Below are 10826 nucleotides of genomic sequence, written 5' to 3'. Positions count from 1 at the left end.
CCCAAATTACAGAGGCATATTCCCGCAGTGTAAGACTTTTTGAGCTCAGAACGACGGCAACTGCAAGAGCAGTTTTCAGGATAATAATAAGCAGAAGAATATACTTAGATATAAAAACAAGGTGCACGTACCCTGTAGGGTCAATGCCGCTCGAAAAGACATACAACCGCGTGTTGCTTGTTTGAGAACTCTATCACACACATGCAAATCTGGTGTGAGCATCGTACCATTACTGTGCGTTTTCATACAGTGAAAAGTAATATGTACTGATGGCCCATTGTTTCAGCCAGCCTGCAAAGAGGAGTCTCTGTTCAAGAACGGGTATCATAACGCTCGCTCTTGGTGATCGTGAGTGAATGACTGAGACGATTTTACTGAATATCCGGCAATTGATGGCCTGGGTGTAGGCACCGTGGCTCCCAAACTATCGCACGACATGCAATAATCCTTTAGCGTTCACAGGTGGTCCGCCTCACAGCTACTGATCAAGCAGGGTGCCGTTATATCGCCAAGAAAATAAAGACTAGGACAATTATTTTCAGCATGACGTGAAAGATGCATTGAGTGCCGAAAGTGAGAACTTCTGTTTAAAGTGAACTTTTAGTGCCATGTGCTTTTCTCAAGCTATCCTCTAAACTGCACGCAATCCCGGATGACAAGCGCACCACATGTTGGAGGTAAGGTGATCGGAAAAAGAGAGAATGAAAACGATCATTCTCTCAAAGATGGAGAATTGAGCGGCAAATCTACGTAAGGATATTCTTCAGGCCAAGCCCTTTTCCGAGCCGTCACTTATCGCGTTCACTCATGCGATATTAATAATGGTTGTCAGGGAGAAAAGAGGCTTATTGATTTTAATACTGACCTCTTTTTTTCCTCACCCATTGACTCTCCCACGGCACGCTTTTAACGGTTCGCTCGATTTCTGTTTATGGTAACTATTAAGAAGTTAGAGCAACGTTAAATGCCTTGGTAGCTCTTTCGTTACGTTACGCACAGGCTCGAGCGGAAAGAAAAATTTGAAATATATGTATATATTCTGTTCTGATTAAAGAACATAACTACAAAAACGTGAGAATATTCAACAGCGGTATTGGGACTAATACATATTATAAAATGCGCTCAATCAGTCCCCGCGGCAAATGGGCCCAGACATAGCTACTTTTCCAGTTTCGTCACGCCAACGGGTGATATTCACATAGGCATAAAACACCGCTCGAGGAACTTAAGCGAAAAGTTAAATATGGCCACCTTTGTAATTGCATTACCCTTTCGGAAGAATTAATAGTTCTTCATGTTCAAGCCACATTTGTTTTTTTTTTTAGTCCAGAGGTTGTTCCCGAATGCAACTAAAATAGGTATTGTTAATTCTTGCTACAAAAATTGTCTTTATTTCTTATTATTGTACAACCTTCGTCGTCTAGCGGATCTGAAGAAAATTACGAAGTTGTGTGAAAGAAAATTATAAAGCATGTGAAATCGTTTTTAAACTACAGCTTTTTGAGAAGCTCTTCGTATTCTTTGGGAAAGTAGTAGTTATAATGCAGAAGTGAAATACGTCCACACCTTTTCGGTCTAATATTGTTATCTGTGATCGTAGGCAACAGGACTCGTCGGGAATGCGTGTGATAAAGTAAGAACTGTTCAACAGGACCAATAATATTGAAGAGGCATTGAAAACGTTCTCGTACCCAACACGTAATTTTCTAAGAGCTGACACGTTCTTTTAAGCACATGTGCGTCCACGGGATTCTGAATCAGCTTACACAAGAAACGTGCTTCATTACTTTCTCCGCTGTGTGTGTGAGGGGCTGGGAGAGAGGAGAAAACGTTGTGAGAAAGGGGGCTTATAGAGAGGGCACTACACAGAGAGGGGACTACCTGAACAGAGAGCACATTTACTCTACCAGCAAACCATTACAAAGGACGCGATCTATTACTAGCGTCCTTCGTTTATGTTCGCGACAGCGTAACGTCCGAGATATTGCCGGTGAATTTGTGCTTTCAAGGAGTACAGGAGAGCGTACGCTTGCTTACAAGGAGAGCGCACTGCGCGCTCGAGAAAATATTAAGGCCCATCCTACATACCCTGCAGTTGCAAGAGTTAGGCGAATTGCGTAGAATACAGCAAGGTACTCAGGTGTAAACGGCGCTCAGCGCAAAAGGCAGGCCTGCTTCGGGGTGTCGCAGCGAAGAGCATTATACTACCGCAAGCCACTCGAGTTGTTCTCGAGTTTTCCTAAAAGCTCATTGAAACGGGAGAATGCTCGACAGAGTGCGGCAGTCTGTTGAAAGACACCTCTACATCCCGCTTTCCGCGAATTCACTGTTCAAAACGTCAATGTTGTGACGACCACTGACATGAGCCATTTACACAACCTAAGCCTTTCGATATACCCTCTACACTTTACGCGCCCTCTTTTCTTTTTAGTTTTGGATATGTCTTGCGTGTGTGAGACATGTAGAGAACGAAATAAAACGAAAATGCTGTTTGCTCTTGCCTGCTGCTTCTGTATTGTTGTTCTAACACGTCTTCGAGGGCCTTCGGACGTTCATGTCTAAAATGCTGCAAATGGCTGTCGTCTATATTTATACCTTTTTCATGGAAGCATTTTAGACTGATTCAACTGAAACACTGTTGTCTCGAGCATGTCAACATATCAGGGAATATCTTGAGGCATTGAAGTTTTGTAAGAATGGTACAGCTTGTTTCAGAAATCGTTTAAGGGTGCAACTGAGAACGTAATGTTTGTTATGTAGATCACTTTACAGTTTATCAATCAAATTAATGTCCGCGGCATATGTGTGATACTGCTCGTACGACCAGCATGAAGTTGTATTCTATTACAGTTTCGTGACAATGTTACGTTTCTGTGCATTCCCACGAAGGTAATCATGATATGCATTCATCCCATATAAAAAAGTCTTGCTCTGAATTGTACCATTCTATACGCGCATGCTTTTAATATATGTCTTAAATATCTGCAAACTCCACGAAAGCTAGCTATTGAATACTCGCCTTGCCGTTGTTGACATAGTACACAGAAATATGAAGGCGACGCCAACATCATTACAATGCGCTTTTTATAGTAGGTCTATCGCGTATTCTTGACTAGTATATTCAGTATCACGGCGGAGCACCTGCTCTTGTTTTAATTTTCTTGTTTTTGTTATTGCGCGTGCCCCGCCCTTTATTCGCCCCCTCGACATACGACTGCTTCTGTCGACCGCCTCGAACCTGTGAACTGCTTTTTTTTTGCGCTTTCCAACAGGCAAAATCATATTCAAGTGAACATATTTTGCACTTAGATATGAACAGCTACGGCTTTTCGCCTAAAGAAATTGGACAATTGATAACGATGGAGCTATGCAGGCTATGGAAATGCAGGCTATGGAAGCAAGTAAAAAACCCTAAAGTTGCTGTTTTTCAGGCATATGGCTTGAAATGTATTAAGAGTGCCGCCAACCGAATATCTTGAGAGCTGACACCTGCCAGATTAACTGAACCGTTATTAAAAAGGATTGTCCGCCGGAACATTTTCTCTTCAGCCATCCGGACCTCAATCTGCACTTTAATTTCCTTGGCGTCTTACGTGTAGAAATATGTCTGGATGTGAAAACGCTTACGCCACGGGCCACCTTCTTACGATCGAGGTGCCAAACAAAACGAGCAAAGTTCACTTTAACGCTTATGCTCAAATGCCTCAAATAAGATTAGTTCGTGCTGCAGCTTCAAGTGCGCTGGTGGCAAGATTACATTATAAAAATAGGGCAGCAAATAATCATCTAAGCGAGGGCGCTGCAAGACCTTACCAATCGCAAAGCTTTTCCTATGTTTCATTACCCTGGGACAAGGAAAAGATTGGGGTAATAGGCGCAACACTTTGTTCTACCACACTAAACAGAAGTAGCGTACAATTTTAGCGGAAAAGCCGAGTGGAAATTTAAATATGTTTCCAGATTTGCTTAGACGAATCACCGATTTAGATTGTAAATAATACAGGGTGATTCTTTTAGACTGACCTATATCACTGGGCTGCAGTTTTGTGAAAAATGATCTAATTTTAATGCTATCTGCGGCGGAAGATTCATAAGGGTGAAATTTTAATGACCTGTGCCGTTTCTTGATGTGCAACGCCGAAAAAAAGAATAAATAAGAAATAATCAAAACCTCGACATTCCGTGAAATTCCATACAAGAGGGAGGCCGGGCGCGCGCAAATTCGCACGCGTCAAGGCGACGCGGCGCAGTGCGCGCCTGGGAGTATAAAGCGCTCGGCTTTACAGTCAACGTAATGTGACGAACCTGCAGCGTCGCCAACTTCTGCCGCCGCTGGCTGACGTGAAAACTGCGCCGGACATCGCTCCTTGCATAGCATTTCGTGGTTTTCGTTATTTCTTATTCATTCTTTTTTCGTCGTTGCGCATCAGAAACCCGGATAGATCATTAGGTTTTCATCCTTCCTGAATGTTTCGTCGCAAACCGCGTTAAAATTGGATAATTTGTAGCAAAGCTAGAGCCCAATGAAATATATCAGTTCTAAAAACGTCACCCCGCATATTACTGGTAGCCCATTTCTGTATTCACCGTTAGAATCATAACAATATCAATATACATGTATATAATATGAGTGTAGCAGACGCAAGCGAAATTGGAACAGACGCGTGATAAAATAATTCACCTGTTTTATAACCATTGAGCGTCCTTATGAGGTAAAATCTGCGACGATATATCGGTGCACAATAACGTTATCCATTATGTTAAATATTACTTTTGATTATACTATGGCACCACATGCATTATTAGTGACACTTCAATGTCTGGATTCCGACATGGTGTATACAAAAAATCCAAATGCGATTTTTAGGATCTCCACTGCAGGATTATACTCGTTCTTCGCATATTACATGCATAGGTGTACAAACCAGCTGCCACCAGATTTCTTAATTATATCAGTAGCTATTTATTATGAAAGAAGGTAAGGCCTACAAACACCGACACGATTAGACAAACACAAACGCTGTAGGTAGTTCTAGGAATTCATCATGATTCGCTACGAACTAGCTAAACTTTCTGTCGTTCTTTGTAGTTATAAATTTCGATAAAATATTATCATCCGCCTAAAAACAAGGCCATTCAAAATGAAGTGAACGTAAAATAATATTTAAACGGGATCTCTCGCTTTCGACCTGATTAATGACTCTTTAGCGTCCCCGCCAGCACTGGTCTGGTGCCGAACACTAAGACCTCCGCACCAACTTCTGAACTTCGAATCCCTTGCGGGTTAACCAACGGCCGCAGACGTGTCTGTGGTTCACTTGACAAGCCTTAGACCCCGTGATTAATCACCGCCAGCTACTTCCGATGACGGCTGAACTTAACCATTCCTATGTTTTTCAACTTTGGAAGTAGGTTTATTCGCTGCCGAACTAGCTCGTCCGGTGCATGATCTCCAACTTTTAACTGTGGTATTGAATTGAGTCTCCGGCAGTCGGGCACACAAGATGACAAATGGCTAATGCACAGCAAGCGCTACAAGCTTTTCGGAAACGAGTAAAATAACAGTTACGGTGTATTATGCTTACATGTCTCAACTGCCATAAATTACTTTATCTGTACCGATAAACAGGTTGGTATAGGTTAGACACGAGGTCGCGGGAGTGTACCGCTGACAATAGCAGAAGATTGTGCATTGCAATGTGGATTCCTGGCTATACTATGCTTAAACAGTGCGACCAGACAGGAACGAGACAAGACAAGTGAAAAAGTAAGGAAGACATGGGTTTCTTTTTTATTATTATTACAAGAAAGTGTTTTGTGCCGGGGTCCACCAAGACTTTCATGATGTATTTAGTCACGTATATACGTCCGCAAAATCAACGTCATCATATAGCAAAGAAAAAAAAAACTTAACAAAAAGTTTCGTTGATCGGAGTCGAACCCACGACCTCTCGGTCCGCGACGATGGCTGGCGGGCGTTTAGCACACTGAGCTACCGCCAAACACATAACGGAGGCTACATGAACGCGCCTTTTATCTTTCACACTTTCCTCTCGCAGTGCTCTTTCATGGATGAATGAATGGATGTCATGAGCGTCACCTATATAACGGGCTGGTGACATGTGTGCCGCCAGGGTCGAAAAAAAAACTTCGTTGCCTCCTCCATTAGCTCCTACAACGCCCCGTTGCTACGACCATCCCTTTCGGCGCATTTTCAATAGGAGAAGTATAATGTCAACGCTTTAACACACCGCGAGGTGGCGGTTTTAGCCGAAACTTCGCTCATAGCATCCATTCATATCGAAGAAAAGAAAAGCTCTCCGACGCTCGCAAGCCTGTCGCACCACGTTCCCCACTCGCCCTGTCAGAATTAACGGCCAGGTTAAAGGGAAGACACAACGTTCGTCGCGTTTCTCTTCGCGTTTCACGACGCTTTGAAGCAGTGTATGTCGCGTATCAGTGTTTACACTACGTGCTTGTTGATGCCATCTTTACGCGGGATTCACTATTGCAAGGGTTAAATCGTGATTATGAGTGTTAGTCGTCGGTACGGAGATGTGTCACTAGGCTTCAACATAGGTGCGTCCACATGAGCGGTACACTCCTTTCTGCCAAACGACAATAGATATTGTACAAGCTCTCATATACCAGTGCACTAAAACAATCAACTATACTTCTGTGACGACACGCTTCCGTGTTGACATCGATTTCTGTGACGGAGGGATCAGCCATCTTTTAGATGCGAAGCAGCTTTTGCTCGGGGCTGTGTCCGTCCTTCCCTTACGCGTCCGCTCCGCACTGAGAATGCGCCAACTCTCCCCCCTCTCCTCGCGTGAGTGCGAGGAGGTGGGAGGAGATGGGGTAGAGGAGGGGGCGTGAGCGCCGCCTCCGCTTTTTTTCTCCTCTCCCGTTTCTCTCTCTCTCCGCCACAGTTGTGCGCTCGTATATAATGCGGCGCGTGCCCGCACCCGTTGCACTCTCCTTCGCAACGGCGCTATGTTCGCTTGCGAAGCTAAACGCAAACGGCAACACCAGCAAGCGAATCTCGAAGCGCCCCACCTGGCGCCCCACCTGCAGTAACTTGAAATCAATCGATCACATTTTTTATCAGGGCAATATTCAAATCAAGGTGAATGGTATGATGAGTATCCTCTTTGTGATCTCGGTTAGCTCTTATGCAACCTTATTGCAGTCTACATTTCGAACCTCGCTTCTAGACTTCAGCACTAGAGTTGTTGTTCGAACCGTTATGCTTTGACGTCATGCTGCAGTGCTGGGCTGGCCGTCTACTATAAGTATACTTCAGTGCATGCATGTACTTGCACAGAAATCAGATGTACAAAATCTTATACGATATTTATCAATTCCTTCCTCTGTTAACTTTATATACCATCCAACTCCATCACGTATGCGTAAACCGCAGTGTTCATTCTAAGTGTCGGTACGTTTACACTGATTATGCAGGAGTATAGATGTCATATTAAATACAAAACTGCATCATTCGCTTGAGCGACCCGCTCTTTCTGGCACCGTCCACTGACCAAAGGGCGCTGCTCGCACTGCCCCATCCCAAGTTCGCTGACATTAGAGAGTTTTATTGCTGGCTTTCCGCGGGCTTGGGGGCGGAGTACAAAGGAACGCAAGAGCGTGCGTACGCAGGTGGCTTGGGGTCCCCAGCACTAAAACTCTCTATTGGCCGTTAGGTTCACGCAGAAAACAGACGCGCACGCCCTCCCCCCCGTCCCCCCAATCCGCCCACTCATGCAGGGAGGGAGACGCGCGCATCGCGTTACATTTTGACCGACCACGTCTCATTATTGCTTTTTTTATCCGCTAGGCTTTGTGTTCTGGCGCTGCAGTCGCACTTGGAAACTCGACTGTACGGTGCCCTATAACTTTGGGCAATGGCGAAATTCCTCCGCAACAGACGTGTTTAGAAGAAAACGGGTAGGATTTTCTGTTCTATCTACCATGAGAGAAATGTATGCAGCTGTCCCCAGTGTGTAAAGCGAGACTACGGAAAACACAGGAAAAAGTTAACACAAATATGTCTAGCTTTAGTTTCAATTTTTCATGCTATTACGAGGACTTCCGTATTGCACAGGTTGAAACTGTGAATGCGAGGAGCTTTTTGAGGCCACGCTATCAAAAAACTATCTATTTACTGCATATTTTTGCAATAATTAACTTTTCTCAGCCCCATTTTATTGCACCCATTTGCTGGTCGCGCGGCAGACTCTAGAAGTTCATTTTTTACGCAGTATTCATGAAGCATTACCGGTTCATGAAGGCATCCGCTGCACCCTACAATTGTGGCAATTGTGTCTGTGTTTCAGACATTGTTGAGCATAAAATATCAACAAGCTTTCGCAATTAATCTGTCTCGGAAATGGTTCGGCGTGACAAGTCCCACTGCATTGTGTAAAGCTCTTGCAGTCATGCAAAATTTCGCTCAGCAGTATTCACTGCCACGATGACGATGAAAGAATAATAACACAGACAAGTCGCCAAGAGCGAGTGATAAGGAACAAGAACCAGAACAGCGACAAAGATTACGGCTGCATGGGTATTTTGGCGACACTGGTACTAAAACGTTCAGACTGACCAAGTTGTCACATCACCGAAAACGCCTACACCGATCATCACCGCTGATGACAGGGATGTTCAATTTTCGTGTTTTTGAGAAACGACATGAATTCCAAATGGCAACATTTTCAACTAACGTGGAAACTTGTCCAAACATCCGATAAATGTTTGGCCTTGGTTCGGCATTCTGTAAAATGCCAAGCCATAATGCTAAGGCATAAATCGCAATGTCAGCATAACAAGTCTTCGAGTGCAGCTGTTCAGCTGTCATGTTTCTCTTTGCAACCGCGGCTGCAGTATCTGCACACCATCTAGAATACGGAGCTGATAGTTTCTCTGGGTTATGTAGCAAAAGAAACCTCGTTGGTGACCTCTGCAGTTTGGTCGTTCATTGCACTTAGCCTAATCCAATCTATTCAGCTTCGCATTTCCAGACGAGTGTAAGGGAACCCACGGCCACATGGCATCGTTTCAACGAGTGCCGAAGCCGTAGCAAAGAGAGCTATGCGAAATTATGTTGTGCCTAACTTCATTCCTCGTCTGCCTGGACAGCTGGGTTTTCGGTATCGCCGCTTAAGTAAATGGCACTCTCTAACTTTGTTTATCGAATGAGAAGTCTTTTTCCCAAAATATCCAACTCTCGTACGTATTTGGGCATTGTACGACATCCAATGTGATGGAGGCAAGCATGTGCGAGTATCCAATAAGAAATGACTGAGTGCGGGTCCGACGTACGAGTATACGGTTGGGAGCCCTCGACAGCCTCCATCAAGGGAATCCAATTCACTTGTGCTCTCTGCGCTGCTCAGAGTCCCTGCCTTGGCTAGCTGTCCCACAGAATGGGACATGCGCGTGTTGTCCTCACCCAGGATAATTACAGTTGTTGATGCCACTAGGAGATCTAGAAAGCGTTCAGTAATAAGCTGAGATCGCGGTATCGCGTGTTGGGGCCGTGAAAAGATTTCACTGAGTGCTTTCGTATATTCTGTTACATGGTTTATTCATATCAGCTACGACAGGCATTAAGATAAGCACGTGGTAGAATTAGCTCTGCAGACCAAATGTTCGAGGCGAAGATGCTTTAGGCCCGTGTACTTAGGTTTAGGTACACGTTAACGAACCCCAGATGATCGAAATTTCCGGAACCCTCCACTGCGACGTCCCTCATAATCATATCGTCGTTTTGGGCCGTTAAATCCCTACAATTATGATTATTACCACCAAATGCTACACATCAGACTATCCTACATGTGCGGAACATCTATATATATATATATATATATATATATATATGACAGCAGGGTGTTTCTCCTCTAGAAGCGAAACAGGTTCAGGAAAATGGGCATGGCAGAGGCTACTGAGTGAATTATTCCAGTTATGACGTGTACTATCGGCGTCAAATGAAACCCGAAGATGTCTGGCAGCTTTTTGTCCTGTTTTATGTTTTTTTGTGTCTTGTTCGTTCTGAATGTAATATAATGGATGGATTCGTGTGTTAAAAACTAGATTCCTGCCACTCTCTGAGTATCCAGCTTCGCTACCACTTGCTTTGATTGAGCAGATTCCTCCCACTGTTGCCAAAGTTTGGCTTCTTCGGCAATGTGAATAACTCTGTTCTTTCTAATCGGCAAATAATTAAAATGAACCTGAACAAAACTATACTGTGCACAAAGCGTGGTATGCTGCCAGACGTCCCGCGCTATGTATTTGTAAATCAAGTTGAATGAGCTGATTTTTCTTTGCATTTTATTCATTCCGAGCTTGAATTCTAAATGTCTTCGCAATAATTTACGAGCACAGATTCCCCTAGCTTATCCTAGCACGTTATAGCAGTACTACCCGTACAACAATGCATCAATCAGTATTGGTATCTCACGAACCCAAAAATTTTTTGTTTTGTGCTAAATACAGGTTTGTGGAAAATATACGCCAGCTTCATCGTTGCGGTACTAGACGCGTTCGCATTTTATATTGAATCTAATGTTAGGTAGAGTAAAGCTTTGTTCGTTAGCAGGAACCTCCTTGACGTTGTGCATCCAAATACATAACTCGAAGCAAGGTGATCGATAAACGTTACTTGTGCGAACGTTCCACGATGGAGTTTTATTAAGCCTGACGTATTCTACAACAGCATGAGTGCCCATATAACTGATATCGCCGTGATTGCAGACGTCAATTCCACCCATCACAACGAATGAAGCTTGCATTTCCTGGTGAACAAGTAGCACACTGAAAAATGC

General features: G+C 43.9%; 1 protein-coding gene across 1 annotated transcript in view; it reads right to left on the bottom strand.

Annotated features, from left to right (window-relative positions):
• Positions 1–567: 567 nt before the first annotated feature.
• LOC119383109 (pyrroline-5-carboxylate reductase 3) overlaps positions 568–10826 on the bottom strand; it is a 600945-nt gene continuing 590686 nt past the window's right edge. Inside the window, exon 7 of the mRNA XM_049412414.1 lies at positions 568–580. The gene's annotated coding sequence lies outside the window, so the exon portion shown is untranslated. The remainder of the gene's footprint in view (positions 581–10826) is intronic.

The sequence above is a fragment of the Rhipicephalus sanguineus genome, chromosome 2 (assembly GCF_013339695.2).
Source record: "Rhipicephalus sanguineus isolate Rsan-2018 chromosome 2, BIME_Rsan_1.4, whole genome shotgun sequence".
Classification (NCBI taxonomy): Eukaryota; Metazoa; Arthropoda; class Arachnida; order Ixodida; family Ixodidae; genus Rhipicephalus; species Rhipicephalus sanguineus.
Note: the sequence above shows the minus strand (reverse complement) of the source record. Positions and strands in the feature narration are given on the sequence as shown.